Below are 17,181 nucleotides of genomic sequence, written 5' to 3'. Positions count from 1 at the left end.
CTGCCTATATAAAACCCTAATCTAAGGATTTAATGATGATAAGGAATATATATTTTATTATGAATTTACCAGCATCAATTAACTGCCCTACATTTAGGAAGTTACAGGAGTTTTACACTTGTGGCATGTATTCTCAACAAGTCTAAAATATGCATGCTAAATAGAAAAAAAACTATCACAATTTTAAAACCAGAGCACTTTAAAATCCTAAAATTGAAAGCGTAGGTTATATGAGTGGTTCTCCAAGGGTGGCTCCTGAACCAGCCACATCAGCATCTCCTGGGAACTAAGTAGAAATGTGAATTCTCAGGCCCCACCTTAGACCAAATGAATCAGAGACTCTTGGTTTGGAGCTCAGCAATGAGTTTTACAAATACTCTGGGGGATTTCAATACACACTCAGTTCTGAGAACCACAGCATTAAACTGATTCTACCTAACTACAATACCTGCTAAGGACTTCTATTCAAACTATTTTCCAGGTCTTAAGGGTATTTGTATTTATTCAATAGTTTCATTCTTATATTTTCTTCAGTACTGAGACTAAATAAGCTATACCTTTATCTTACATGCCTTAACAGTTTAATAGACTTTTGAACTCATTCTTAAACTATAAGAACTAAGGGAAAATAATTAGCCAGAACTTTTCAATTGTAAATTTTAAAAACTGATACCAGGGGATTTGAAGTGATTTACCATATTCATGCAAACTTAGGACTGATATCTCTTAGACTGTTGAGTACATTTTCTTCTATGTAAATTTTAGACTATGTGCCTTTTCTAACTATCAAAGTAAGGAAAGGAAAGACTGAGGAGCTAAAAACACTAAACCCAACCAAGGATTAGGAATACATTTATGGTGCCCATATGGGAACAGAGTTAAGTCCTGCTATATCATGTGTTATACAAATGTGTGATTTTTTTCCTCAAGAATAATTACAACTAGTTATACACTATGATCAAGCATTATTACAAAATTTCATATTTATAATGGTTTCTTCTAATTCATAGTTTAACTTCCTTATCTGTTTCAGATATTCTACAATTATATAATTTCTTTCCTCTCCATGCATTAATATGTTTCTAGATTGACAACTCACACACAAATATAATGAAATAACAGTAGTTGGAAGGGTGATGCCTGCTACCGCAGCACATGATATATAAGCTGCAGAGCACCTTGGTACCTATTCTGTTCTAGTAATTATCCCCACATCTCCTTGTCTTCAGGCACAGGTCTGCGACTATTCACAACTCTGTCAAAGAAGACTTGGTTTTCATTGTTACAGAAAAAAATCTTACCTTCAAAAATATTTTTATTTTTTTCAGGGTCTTATAGTTCTATGTCATTATCAAAAGCCTATATGAATATCTTGTTCAAAAAATGTTGTAGCTACGATGTGTACCTATGAAAATCTAGAATTCACATATGACCTAATAAGAATCTAAGCATAACTGTTTAAAAAATCACAACTCTGTGAACTGACCACGTGCAAGAAAAGAGAATAGTTTCTAGAATTTGAGAACTCATCACAGTTTTTGTTTGTTTGGAGGGGTTATGATTTTACCTTTAAGGATATTAATTGGAGTATGGGAAAACATGAACATAATATTGAATCCTGTCCTAGTCTTGCTTGATAGGTTATATAAATTTTATTCTTAGAGGCTTTAACCTATCTCTATCTGGGATGAAAGCAGGGTGGATTAGATATAATTGATTTACTTGGAGAAGCAATGAAGTGAGGGTTAGAGAAGTTGGATTTGCAGCTAAAGTACATAAACAATAAACTCCTATTTACATGACAATGTTAAAGGAAATTATGATCAACTATGAGTCATCTTGTCTCATGATGTCAACAAAACAGAGTCCTTAGTGTCTGCTTGGATGCCTTAAATAATGGGAAAACAACTGTTTACTTTTCAGAAAAAGTTAAGAGTTTGAGAGTCTTCCACGTGTTGAGGTGATCCTGCCTCTCCATCAGTTACACCCTGAACTCAGCTGAAGTTCTAAGTGGAGGAGGATGTCTCTCCTCAAACAGAACCACAGGCTTTATTTGGCTTTCTGCTGCTAAAGTGAGCTTGATGAAACTTTGATTGACAAGATGTGACATGGGTCAAAGCATAAAATTGCCTGGATTGAGATCTTAATGATATATATTCCAACCTATACCATTTCTGTGAAGACCTGGTACCTCCTTCAGAATATTCTCAGATCTAACATAAAAGATAATAATAATTTAAGTTACTTTGCTTTGACAGGAGTACATAGAAAGCAATACTGGGCTAAATCTGAGGCAAATTCCTCCCTTTGACCTTATTAACCAACACTTTCTAAAAGCTGTATATATTCTCATTTTTAACCCAAAAATTGAGTGATGATGTTCTCTCTTTAAAAGTACATTCTAAGCACAGGCCTCAGTTTGAAGGATTTTTCCCTTAGTGAGTGCCATCTACTGGTATAGCATTGTAAGTACAACCAAGTAAACTAGAATTTGGGTCACAATTATTTTTGCTATTATTTCAACTACTACATATATATCAATCTTCCTGAAAATTAAAGTATTTTAATTTTAAATGTTAATAATATGTAACCTAAGTTTAAAATACAATTATCTAAGAGAAAAGAGTAACTGACTACTAATAGACTGTCCTGGCTGCTGTTTCAGATTTTTATATTCTTTGTATGTCTATAGTACTCCAAGAACAGTAAATAATAAAGCTTTGATGAACTTATATTAGAAATAAGATCTTTCTATCTTTTTGTGAATTCCCTTTTTAAAGAATATGAACAATTAATTTATTTATTTATTCAAAAATATTTACCAAGTACTTACCATATACCAGACACTGCTTGGGGATACAAAACACACATAATACCTATCCTATAGGAATTTACTTTTTTATTATACCTGATTGAAATCAGGTCAGGTTTTCTTTGGTTTGCTTTGGTTTTTACACCTCAGTTTCATGTTTTTTCAGTCTTTACCTTAGTTAGATAACAACAGATATCTACTGTAGCCTCACAAAGCAGACATTCAAATATATGATAGAGCAATGAATACCCTATTTCATCTCAGTAAATATCTTGTACTTGCAAAAGATTTTTTTCCATAATAATCACCCTTCACCTCATTCCTTAAAAGTAGTTGGTATTTTCCAGGAGCTTAGAACTAATGAGTGTACAGTATATGGGGTAGGGATGGAGAGGAACTGATCTCCAAAGTGGAAACTGTATTCCATTAGCTATCTTTAATTCTCATTAAAATACTGGAAATTATGGAAAAGCCAGTACAGGAAAGTCTGTGCACTTTGAACAGTCTTTCTAATATAAGAAAACGTGCTCTTACTGTTCCCCTGTTTAAACCTCTCTGCTGTCTCCTCCTGACTCTCGGGATAAAAGCTAAACATTTAAGTATGGGATGCAACCCTTTTACGTTCCAGATGTTGCCTATTACAGTCGTTTTATTTCCACCACTCTCCTTACTCCTTAAACCAACTATATTGAAACATCTGCATTTCTAAAATTACACCTGGTTCCTACTTCTTACCTAATACATGCTATTTTCTACGCTATTTTACCCAACTAAACTTCTCTTTGTCATGCAGACCACTTATGTGGAATTGTATCTTTTTTTTTTTAATTTTTATTGGAGTATGGCTGCTTTACAATGCTGTGTTAGCCTCCACTGCACAACAAAATGAATCAGCCATACACATACAGATACCCTCCCTTTTGTACTTCCCTCCCATTTAGGTTACCACAGTGCATTAGGTAGAGTTCCTTGTGCTGTACAGTAAGTTCCTATCAGTTGTCTATTTTATACATAGTATCAATAATGCATACATGTCAATCGCAGTCTCCTATCTTGTCCATTATCCCCACCACAACCAACCCAAGCCTGGGTTTGTTCCTGTTCTGTGTTTTCCCACAGAATCTGTGTAACCCACTATAATAACACGTATTCCTTCTCCTCTGCTATGCACGTCTAAGGTTCCTCTTCTCAACTTTGCTAGAGGCTCAGCATTGGCCTACTGATCATTTTAACCTACTTGTTTAGCCTAATTTCTGACATAGTCTATGCGCTCAAAAATTATTTGTTGCATGAATAAAGAGCATTTGAGACTTAATGTTCATTTGCAACAATTATTTTGAATTTTATTTACTTTTGTTTTTCAGAGTTTGTTATCTAGCCAAGGAAAATATAACGTGGGACTCCGAGACCCACACAGTCCCTTTTCTGCAGCCCAACGGTGCCATCTTTGAACCCTCACTATCAGTTGGACCCGAGAATGACACTTTCACTGTTCTCAACCTGGCTGTAGCAGTGAGTAGACAAACAGCGAAATTACTGGTTTTGAAATCTCTAGAATCCTCTGTAATTAATCTTATGATTACAGCTATCATTAGATATTATTTATTTTGCATTTTTATGAAAATGTGCTCTTATGGCATTATTTTGAATTATGGCCCTTTCTTTTGTTAAGCTGAATTCTAGTATTTTCCATTTATTTGTTAAAAATCTGATACTGCAACTGGTGTCTTAAACCGTGATTTCTTTTTTGGAGACTGCACCCCATCTCTATCCAAATGTATTTATTCAAGGAGTACTCAATTTACTTATCAAAAGATCAAGCTCTTCTATGTTTCAAAAGAGAACTTTGAAAGAACTATTGTGGAGCTATAAGGATCCATTCTTGAGCTCGATTCCACACCCTATTACTACTACAGTTGGTGTGTTTTATCCTGTGAGTACCAAATATGAATGGCGATATTGTTAGACTTTAACTGGATAAATATGGTGGCATTGGCAATTCATAATTTTATTATTTAGTGTGTATTTCTGATCTGGGAATACATATTCTAATTACTTAAAAGTCTCTATCTCACATGAACTCAGCTATACTAGTTGGGGAAATTTACGTATCTGAATTTAACAATTAAAATTAAGAAGCTGACATTTAATCAAGTTTCCATTCTTTGACAAATACATAAATTGTCTAAAATTAAATTGTAAGCTGGTAAGGCTTTGAATACAGTTTTGGCTTTGATTTCCTATCTATAAATAATCAAGCTTAATGCCATATATTTGTGTTAAATGTATTTATCATATCATTCCTCCTTCTCTAGACCTCTTACAAATTTGTTTTAATGTAAACTTAAAAGTTACCCAAAATTTACATGAGAATGATAACTCAGCAATGTCATATGTTTATAAAATTAGTTGATATGAACTCCTAGTAATCTACAAATGTCATGAAATGGCAGTTAGGAGATTTTAAAAAATGTGAACTTGGTGATGTTTTTAGTTATAGCTTAACGTTTTGAGTCACGAATAGAACAAGATGACTATTGAACTGAAAAATTGAGTATGGTTCACTTGTCACTATATGAGATATTTGTTATATTTTCTAATTCATTGCTGTTATTCTATTTTAGATGGTTTTCAGGATTGCAAGCTTATATATCAATTAAATATAAGTATAGAAAGGCTTGAGGAATAATGAATTCAGTTACTATTATTTAACTCAAATACTCTTCTTTCCTTGGCTAATTCTGTTTTTAATTCTATGTACCTAATCTTTAGTAACCACTTATTAGAGATCATAACATTGAGAAAATTTCTAGAAATCTGTCATTGTTCTCATAGGTTTTGTTCACTATCCCCTCACCTCAATATAATAGGAGTAGTGATCACAATGGCCTTTCTGGCTTAATTACGACAAAGAGTGCTGGAGTTCGATCACGTGAGATTCTGATATTTGTTTTCTACCTTTGTCTCAGCATCTACAGCTATTTCTAGGCACGTTTTACATTCTGTCTTTTTAAAATGTTAAAGACCAATAATTTTAAAACTTTATTGCATATATCTTTCAAATCACATAAAATAATTATGAACAACCAGTGTTTGAGAAATGCAAAAGTGAGTTAATTACATATTTTATAACTTGGAAAATATGGCTTTTTCTAGAAGTAATTTTTTCTTGTACATCTTTTCAGACCACAATACTTCAGATGGAGTTTATAAAGTTTTCAATGGAAAAGATGACATAAGCAAAGTTGTCATAATTGACACATATAAAGGCAAAAAGTAAGTATCCAGGCAAAGTGTGTATGTGTATGTGTGTGTGTGTCACTAGGATACTCTAAGGCAGGTAAGAAACTTATTTAACAACTGGTAATGCACAGGCACCAACCCATGGAACAGGCCTGCCTGTATCTCAGCCCTAGAAACTCCTGTTCTGCCAGGTGTTAACCCTTTAGTTGTGATGACTGGTCACACTAGTGCATAGGTGCTGAGTATCAGCCCCACTTGAGGGTTGACGTTTATGAACAGGGTCTCTTACATAAAGAAATCTAAAGGGACTACTTCCATCTCTGCTGCATAACCAGCATTATTGTGCACTCATACAATTACATAACTGCAAATGAAAAGGAAGAAAGTCAATATGTCAACTTATCATCCAACAGGTAGGAAAATATATCTTACTGTTGTTTTCTTTCTTTACTAAACATGAAATATAAAAATTGTTCATTCCAGGGACATGACTAAATATGTCTATAAAAATGGAAGGTAAGTGAATCCATGCCAATGCTTTCATGACTTTCCCCTTCAAAATTTTCTTGAAATAATTTTATATACTGATAACTCAGATTTTTAAAACTTTATCAATATGAAAATGGAATTACTATTTCCTGCTCTAACATTGACATATTAAACTTGATAAAGAGTACGCCTCCTGTGAAGTAACAGTAGAATGAGATATGTTCATATAGCCATGATTTCCTACTTTTCCCTAGCTCCTGACTGTTTATCTGGAGACACCTAATTCATATGTCTAAAATAGGAAGAATCCCAATAAATATCAAGGAAAAAGCCTTTTCTCCTCAAAGTTAAAATGAGTTTTACATCAGTGATTTCCTGACGAAGAATAAAGTGATCAAAATCAAAAGAGATGAAATCTTTTTATTAATTAAGTAACCATTACCTCACACTGGGTTCCTACCTAAAATTTGCATAAAACAGTTAAATACTAACCCATGTAACCCTTTTTCTTCTACAGAGTCCATAGTCACATTTTTTTTATAGAAAAGTCTAATGGAGGAAAACAAACACTTCTAAATGCTCGTTTTAGAGGATATCACATAGTGTTTGTACACTGACGAAAGTGAGCATTTCTTCCATTTCAATATCACAGAGAGGTTTTGAGTAGAGTTACTATATGCTCCTAATCGGAGTAAGAATTTCACATGAGTTTAAGATTATGATAAGGTTAATTTAACTGACCACGGCAAGACTGAACATGATTAATAGCTTACTCTGTTTAAAAAAGAAGCAACAGCTTGCCTTGACATCTTACTGGATGTTATGTTAGGAGTTTGAAAAACCTGTTTTCCATCATCAAAAAGTGGCAAACTATCTCTACTGTTATATGTATATATACCAGGAAACAATACAAACATCTTAAATAGATACCAGAGTATAAATTAATAAACTTTGTCCTACTTTAATGTCAGTTCATGCAAGAGTTAAAAGAGGGGAAAAGTATAAACTGATTATCTGCATGTTTCCAATCGCTATCGATCAAACATCTGCTTCTTTCTGTCCTCCTCCACACTGCCCTCTTCTCCCTCATACTGAGTTTACATCAGTTACACTTAATATTTTCCTCCTATTCAGCTGAACACTCAACATACTATGATACAATACACTTCTCCCATTCCAACAAAAAAAACTTAACCCTAAGAAGAGGTCTAAATTTCTGATAAATATTTCTCAACCTTTTTTGAAGAACTCTGGCTGCTCCAAATTGTTTCTAACTAACAACATTTGGCAGTTTTTATTTTTTAATCTGGCCACTTAACAGGTATCAGGCACTGGTAACAGGCACTTCATTTATCTCAACAAGATGAAAACTTCAAACAAAACATAGACCAAGTGATTTAGAATATTTCTTAAACTTAGCATTTGTCACATCTAGTCTAATCAATATTTATTATTTTAGCAGAAGTACTGAATCATAACAGACAAAGTAATGTGAGATGGTGTTCTTGGAATGACAATGTTCATTTCCTTTTTTTTTTTTATTTTTTATTCCTTAGGCATGTCTCTTAGTGGGCAAGTGATTGTGACATGATTAACGGTACAGGTAAGGGCATTTGTTTTGTAGTAATAATCACAGTGAAATCACCTCCTTTCTCCCATAAATCCACCATCGTACCTACAATGTTCTGGAGGGGTATGCATTTACCTGTCTTTATATCCCTACAACATAATTCAGAATCTCTGTTCTTATACAGGCTTAGTAAATGTCTGTCTAATGTGACTGAATTTCTCAAGATTAACCACTGAGGATAAACCTTTACTGCATTCCTAGGGAAATGTTTGCTTTGTAAAAACTTTACTTAATTAACTGCCTTCCTGGCCGCAGAAGTAAGGGGTTAGAAAAACTTAGAGTAGTAGTTACTGTTCACATGTTTTGTATATACTGTAGAGATAATAATTTAAAACTGAAATAATTTAAAAATCAATATAATTACAAAAGGTAAACATACATCCAAGGGGAGGTTTCAATATGAAGTAGAATCAGTGAATATGCAAGTAGAGCTATCTATTTTGAATAAGATGATCAAAATTACAGAGAAAAGAACAACAGAAGCAACAAAAACAAGGTTACATATGTACTAACCAAGGTACTAACCATGAAAAATGTATGCACAAATGAACATTCTGAATTAGAGTTGGGAAGAAAGAAGGTGCTATGAACTTAGATTTAAAGTATAGTTAGATCCAACTTATTATTCTCCTTGAAGGAAAGCAAAGTACACATATGACTATTAGTTTAAGAATTAAGGTTTAAAAAGCAAGGGGAATCAAGATGAGGTAATTAAAATCAGAGGCGAGCTTTCAGCTACTAAGAAATATCAACAGAAGCAGAGCATAATGTTTACAAAGCTGGTGAGGCAATACTTTATAGGAAAATATATAATGAAGGTGAAAAATGTTAAAGTTATGTAAAAGGTAGGGAATAAAAATGAAACACAGGGAATGTTCATTTTCACAAAGGTATTGCTGAGTTTTGCATGTTTAATTTTGTTAACACTCTTCTAGGAAAAAAAAAAAAGCAAAAACACTGATTGATTGATTTGCAGAGCTTTGAGCCATGGGGATGGGTGAAGAAATTCCTTTCCAAGTGATGCATTTCTGTGAATAATGTCCCAATACCAATAAAGGTGTCCCAATACCACGAACTTTAGTAATTTTCTAAGAATAAACTTCAATCCTTCGATACAGAGAAAAATATACTGTGCTTCTTTTAAATAGTATTTATTATGAGTTTAAAAAATGTATTTAAAAACTTTGTCCGAAATTAAGAAGTAGTGAAGTTTTAAAACAGGAATTGGAGGATTCATTAATGACCATAATATAAATACATGAGCATCAGGCATGAAGTTTAAAGTATCTAAGAGGAAAATAGAAGTAAAACAAACAAGGAGCAGGGGTAGTTTGGACAGGCCAGGGACTCAGATAGAATCTGTGTGAGAGAGACTGTTGGTTATAGCACTAGGAAAATAGACTGATAAAATGGAAAAATTCCAACATTTTTATCATGATTTAGAAGTACTTCCTATACCTTCTTTAATAAGCTTAAAGAGACATAAAATGAAAATATTGATTTACATTTGAATGTATTTAAAAAAAAAAGAGTCCTGCTAGTATCCACTATCTTAGGGTCATGACCTTTACGGTGTCATTATGACATAATCTTTGATGATACTTCAGATGATTTTTAAGGCTTTTTGATGTATTATTTTCCTTTAACGGCTAAGGGGTTGGGAAGGCAGTTGTAGACAATGCCCATCTAGGGACCTATCTGGGGAGTATAAGTTAACCTTCAGTATCCCATTATCTCAATGTCAGGATCAAGTTCACTGTGATATTCTGTTATATTTCACTTAAGACAAGAGTATAAGTGAAATGTAAGAAGATTCCAAGGTGCAGTTACAAGAAAAAGAGCATGGTATTCATAACTGAAGGATGGGTCTTACTGTTTTGAACAAATACATTCAGTGGTGGCTCATTTTACTGATATTCATTTGTGGAGTAAATGGAGGTATTATCTAGTTATTTCTTCTTATATCCAGTGTGTGCCATGTATCTTAACAATTGTAGACATTCAATAAACTCAACAAATGCCCTTTTTATTTTGATGTATACATTTTCAAACTATTTGCATGAAATTCTGTTTAGTGAGAGAACTTCAATAAATGATTTAAAAAACATTAATCAGCCATAAGGTTAGGTGAATGAATCACAATTGACAGTAAGAACATTTACCAAAAGAACTTGTAAAGGAAGCTCAAGGTAAGGAAATTGCCACTCTACTGATTGGGTAGAAAAACACAATCACAGTTTTAACAACATATGATTTTGCCATTGTTTTTTTTAAAACTTTCATTTATTTTTAAGGAGTGGGAAATTTTAATACAAAATTGAATACCATTGAATATGTATAGTATACAGACTTGTTGAATATGGTAGCAGCTAGTAACCTGTTACTATTAAGCACCTGAAATGTGACTGGTACAAACTGAAATGTGCTATAAGTATAAAGTACACACTGGATCTTTAGATTTTGTTAATTTTTATATTGATTATACATTAAAATGATATTATTTTGGATATACTGGGTTAAATAAAATATAACTGATATTTTTATCAGTTTTAAATGTGGCTACTGGAGGATTTAAAAATTACATGTATACAAATTTCTGGATTGATTGGCTGGTAAGATTGCAGGATAGAAGGACGTGAGCTCACCCCTTCTTTCAAAAACACCCAAATCACAACTAACTGCTGAACAACCATCAACCAAAACAAAAACAAAACAAAAAAACACTAGAAACTTCCAAAAAAGATACCCTACATCCACAGACAAAGAAGAAGCCACAACAAGACAGTAGGAGGGGCACAATTGCTATAAAACTGAATCCCATACCTGTCAGGTGGGCAACCCACAAACCTGTCAGGTGGGCAACCCACAAACTGGAAAATAATAATACCAGAGAATTTCTCCCTCAGGATTGAAAGTCCTGAGCCCCATACCAGGCTTCCCAGCCCGGGGGTCTGGCAAAGGGAGGAGGAGCCCCCAGAGAATCTGGCTTTGAAGGGCCATGGTGTTTGATTGCAGGAATTCCACAGGACTGGGGGAAACAGAAGCTCCACTCTTGGAGGGCACACACAAGGTCCCAGGCACACCAGGACTTACAGAAAAAAGCAGTGACATCATATGACTCTGGGCCAGGTCTACCTGTTAGTATTGGAGGGCCTCCTGCTGAGGTGGGGGGCAGCTGTGGCTCATGGTGGAAACAAAGACACTGGCAGTGGCAATTCTGGTGAGTACTCATTGGCATGAACCCTCCTGGAGGCTGCCATTTCCTCCCCAAGGCCTAACCTGACCCAACAGCCTGTAAGCTCCAGTGCTGGGACACCTCAAGCAAAACAATGAAGAAGGCAGGAGCACAGCCACAACCATCAGCCAACGGGCTGCTTAACGTCTTCATGAGCATGGCCCTGCCCACCAGAGGGACAAAGCCCAGCTCAACCCACCAGTGGGCAGGAACAAGACCCTTCCACCAGGAAGCCTGCATAAGCTGCTTAGACAGCCCCATACACCAAGGGGCAGAGAGCAGAAGCAAGAACTACAATCCTGCAGAATGGAAATTGCAATCACAGAAAATTAGACAAATGAAATAGCAGAGAAGTATGTCCCAGATGAAGGGACAAGATAAAACCCCAGAAGAACAACTAAGTGAAATGGAGATAGGCAATCTACCCAAAAAAGAATTCAGAGTAGTGACAGTGAACATGATCCAATATCTTGGAAAAAGAATGAAGGCACAGATCAAGAAGATGCAAGAAATGTTTAACAAAGAACTAGAAGAACTAAAGAACAAACAAACAGAGCTGAACAATACAATAACTGAAATGAAAATTACACTAGATAGAATGAATAGCAGAGTAACTGAGGGAGAAGAACGGATAAGTGAGCTGAAAGCTGGAATGGTGGAAATCACTGCTGCAGAACAGAATAAAGAAAAAAGAATGAAAAGAAATGAAGACAGTCTAAGAGACCTCTGGGACACCATTAAACACACTAACGTTCGCTTTATAGTGGTCTCAGAAGGAGAAGAGAGAGAGAAAGGGCCCAAAAAATTACTGGAAGAGATAATAGCTGGAAACTTCCCTGACATGGGAAAGGAAACAGTCACCCAAGTACAGGAAGCACAGAGTCCAAGGCAGGATAAACCCAAGGAGGAACACACTGAGACACATAGTAGTCAAATTGACAAAAATTAAAGACAAAGAAAAAATATTAAAAGCAGCAAGGGGAAAACAACACATAACATACAAGGTAACTCCCATAAGATTATCAGCTGATTTCTCAGCAGAAACTGATTCAGCTGATTTCTCTGCAGGCCAGAAAGGAGTGGCATGACATATTTAAAGTGATAAAAGGGAAGAACCTACAACGAAGAATACTCTACCCAGCAAGGCTCACATTCAGATGCAAGAGAGAAATCAAAAGCTTTACAGACAAGCAAAAGCTAAGAGAATTCAGCATCACCAGACCAGCTTTGCAACAAATGCTAAAGGAACTTCTCTAAGTGGGAAACACAAGAGAAGAAAAGCACCTACAAAAACAAACCCAAAACAATTAAGAAAATGGTCACAGGAACATACATATCAATAATTACCTTAAATGTGAATGGATTAAATGCTCCAACCAAAAGACACAGGCTTGCTGAATGGATACAAAAACAAGACCCATATATATGCTGTCTACAAGAGACCCACTTCAGGCTGGAGTAGCAATACTCATATCAGACAAAATAGACATTAAAGACTGTTACAAGAGACAAGGAAGGACACTACATAATGATCAAGGGATCAATCCAAAAAGATAAAACAGTTGTAAATATATATGCACCCAAAACAGGAGCACCCTAATATATAAGGCAAATACTAATAGTCATAAAAGGAGAAATCAACAGTAACACAATAATAGTGGGGGACTTTAATACCCCACATTCATCAATGGACAAATCATCCAGAAAGAAGACCAAAGGAAACACAGGCTTTAAAACACAAATTAGACCAGATGGACTTAATTGATATTTAGAGAGCATTCCATCCAAAAGCAGCAGAATATACTGTTCCAAGTGCACATGGAACATTTTCCAGGCTTGATCACACATTGGGCCACAAAATGAGCCTCGGTAAACTTAAGAAAACTGATATTATATCAAGCATCTTTTCCAGCCACAATGCTATGAGATTAGAAAGCAACTATAAAAAAAAAAACACAGTTTGAGGCTAAACAACATGCTACTAAACAACCAATGGATCACTGAAGAAATCAAAGAGGAAATAAAAAAATACCTAGAGACAAATGAAAATGAAAACCTGACAATCCAAAAGCTATGGTAAGCAGCAAAAGCAGTTCTAAGAGGGAAGTTTAGAGCAATACAATCTTACCTCAGGAAACAAGAAAAATGTCAAATAAACAACCTAACCTTACACCTAAAGCAATTGGAGAAAGAAGAATAAACAAAACCTGAAGTTAGTAAAAGGAAAGAAATCATAAAAATCAGAGCAGAAATAAATGAAATAGAAATGAAGAAAACAATAGAAAAGATCAATAAAACTAAAAGTTGCTTCTTTGAAAAGGTAAACAAAATTGATAAACCTTTAGCCAGACTCATAAAGTAAAAAAAGGGAGTGGGCTCAAATCAATAAAATTAGAAGTGAAAAAGGAGAAAAGTTACAACAAACACCACAGAAATACAAAGAATTGTAAGAGACAACTACAAGTAAATATATGTCACTAACTGGACAATCTGGAAGAAATGGACAAATTCTTAGAAGGGTACAGTCTCCCAAGACTGCACCAAAAAGAAATAGAAAATATGAAAAGACCAATCACAAGTACTGAAATTGAAACTGATTAAAAACTCGCAAGAAACAAAAGTCTGGGATCAGATGACTTCACAAGTGAATTCTATCAAACGTTTAGAGAAGAGTTAACACCTCTCCTTCTCAAACTATTCAGAAAGTTGCAGAGGAAGGAATACTCCCAAACTCATTCTATGAGGATACCATCACCCTGATACTAAAACCAGACAAAGACACCACAAAAAAAGAAAATTACAAGCCAATATCACTGATGAACATAGACACAAAATTCCTAAACAAAATTCAAGCAAACCAAATCCAACAATACATTAAAAGGACAACACAACATGCTAAAGTGGGATTTATCCCAGGGATGCAAGGATTTTTCAATATCCGCAAATCAATCTGTGTGATACACCATGTTAACAAATGGAAGAATAAAAACCATATGATCATCTCAACAGATGCAGAAAAAGCTTTTGACAAAATTCAACATCCACTTATGAATAAAAAAAAAACTCTCCAGGAAGTGGCTATAGAGGTAACCTATCTGAACATAATAAAGGCTATATATGACAAAAATACAGTTAACATCATACTCAATGGTGAAAAGATGAATGCATTTCCTCTAAGATCAGGAACAAGACAAGGATGTCCACTCTTGCCACTATTATTCAACATAGTTGTGGAAGGCCTAGTCATGGCAATCAGAGAAGAAAAATAAATAAAAGGAATCCAAATTGGAAAAGAAGAAGTAAAACTGTCACTGTTTGCAGATGACATGACACTACACATAAAAAATCCTAAAGATGCTACCAGAAAACTACTAGAGCTCATCAATGAATCTGGTAAAGTTGCAAGATACAAAATTAATACACAGAAATCTCTTGCATTTGTATACACTAACAAGGAAAGATCAGAAAGAGAAATTAAGGAAACAACACCATTTACCATTTCATCAAAAAGAATAAAATACCTAGGAATAAACCTACTGAAGGAGACAAAAGACCTATACTCTGAAACTATAAGATGTTGATGAAAGAAATTGAAGATGACACAAACTGATGGAAAGATATACCATGTTCTTGTATTCAAAGAACCAATATTGTCAAAATGACTATACTACATAAGGCAATCTACAGATTCAATGCAATCCCTATCAAATTACCAATGGCATTTTTCACAGAACTAGGACAAAAATTTCAAAATGTGTATGGAGACACAAAAGACCCTGAGTAGCTAAAGCAATATTGAGAAAGAAAAACGAAGCTGGAGGATCAGGCTCCCTGACTTCAGACTATACTACAAAGCTACAGTCATCAAAACAGTATGGTACTGGCACAAAAACAGAAATATAGATCAATGGAACAGGCTAGAAAGCCCAGAAATAAACCCACAGACCTGTGGTCGATTAATCTATGACAAAGGAAGCAAGACTGCACAATGGAGAAAAGACAGTATCTTCAATAAATAGTGCTGGGAAAACTGGACAGCTACAAGTTAAAAAAAAATGAAATTAGAGCATCCTTTAACACCATAGACAAAAATAAACTCAAAATGGATTAAAGACCTAAATGTAAGACTGGATACTATAAAACTCTCAGAGGAAAACGTAGGCAGAACACTCTCTGATGTAAATTACAGCAATATCTTTTCTGAGCCATCTCCTACAGTAATGGAAATCACAAGAAAAATAAATAAATCCTAACTGAACTCAGAAGCTTTTGCACAGCAAAGTAAACCATAAACAAAACGAAAAGACAACTCACAGAATGGGAGAAGATATTTGCAAATAATGCAACCAACAAGGGATTAATGTCCAAAATCTTCAACAGCTCATGCAGCTCAATATCAAAAAAACAGGGCTTCCCTGGTGGCGCAGTGGTTGAGAGTCCGCCTGCCGATGCAGGGGACACGGGTTCGTGCCCTGGTCCGGGAAGATCCCACATGCCACAGAGCGGCTGGGCCCGTGAGCCATGGCTGCTGAGCCTGTGCGTCCGGAGCCTGTGCTCCGCAACGGGAGAGGCCACAACAGTGAGAGGCCCGCATACCGAAAAAAAAAAAAAATCATTAAATATCAAAAAAACAACCCAATCAAAAATTGGGCAGAAGATCTAAATAGACATTTCTCCAAAGAAGACAAACAGATGGCCAAGAGGCACATCAAAAGATGCTCAACATCGTCAACTATCAGAGAAATGCAAATCAAAACTACAATGAGATATCACCTCACACTGATAGGGATGGCCATCATCAAAAAATCCACAAATAAAGCCTGGGAAGGTTGTGGAGAAAAGGAAATCTTCCTACACTCTTGGTTGGAATGTAAACTGGTACAGCCACAATGGAGAACAGTATGGAGGTTCCTTAAGAAAATAAAAATAAAGCCACCATGTGATCCAGCAATCCCACCCCTGGGCATATATCCGGAGAAGAACGTGGTTCAAAAGGATACATGAACCCCAATATTCATTGCAGCGCTGTTGACAATAGCCAAGACATGGAAGCAACCTAAATGTCCATGGACAGATGAATGGATAAAGATGTGGTACATATATACAGTGGAATATTACTTGGCCATTAGAAAGTATGAAATAATGACATTTGCAGCAACATGGATGGACTTGGAGATATCATACTAAGTGAAGTAAGTCAGACAGATAAAGACAAATACCATGTGATATTGCTTATATGTAGATTCTAAAAAACATGATACAAATGAACTTATTTACAAAACAGAAACAGACTCACAGCTTAGACAACAAACTTAGGGGTTATGGTGGACACGTAGTAAACAATGGAGCGTAGGAGACATACAATAAACACCCACATGCACGGACCCCAGCAAGTGAGCAGCCTTTCTCTCCAGGATTAAGCCTTGGAAGATTGAAACTTTATTTTTATTTCATTTAAACTGGGCACAAATAAAGGATTTGAGGGAGTCATATAAATATTTAGTCCATAGAGGAAACTAACTATGAGAAATGTCTTCAATATAAATACTCTCTGGTAGTTCATAAGCAAAAAATAATCTGAGAAGCTTTTGAAAACAAAGATAAGAATAGCTCATACTCAAGTAGAGTTCTGCTAAGCCTTAAAATTTCCCAAGATTTTTTTCCCTAAGATTTAAGCATGAATTCTAACAAGATTATATCTAATTTTTGTAAGTTAAAGCAATAATATAAATTTAAAAATAGGAAAAAATGGATCTCCAGAATGAAGTTCAG

General features: G+C 35.0%; 1 long non-coding RNA gene across 2 annotated transcripts in view; it reads left to right on the top strand.

The window, feature by feature from the left end:
* The window catches only part of LOC111164637 (uncharacterized), a 45,718-nt gene that overhangs the window by 18,454 nt on the left and 10,083 nt on the right, over positions 1 to 17,181 (top strand). For both annotated transcript variants that reach the window (XR_016394370.1, XR_016394369.1), the window contains exons 2-4: positions 4,177 to 4,324; positions 5,998 to 6,088; positions 8,101 to 8,147. This is a non-coding gene — a long non-coding RNA (uncharacterized LOC111164637). The remainder of the gene's footprint in view (positions 1 to 4,176; positions 4,325 to 5,997; positions 6,089 to 8,100; positions 8,148 to 17,181) is intronic.

The sequence above is a fragment of the Delphinapterus leucas genome, chromosome 9, assembly GCF_059928025.1.
Source record: "Delphinapterus leucas isolate spDelLeu-1000000601 "Yukka" chromosome 9, BTC_Dleu_Yukka2, whole genome shotgun sequence".
Lineage (NCBI taxonomy): Eukaryota > Metazoa > Chordata > Mammalia > Artiodactyla > Monodontidae > Delphinapterus > Delphinapterus leucas.
The sequence above is the reverse complement of the archived record's forward strand: the minus strand, read 5'-3'. Positions and strand labels throughout refer to the sequence as shown.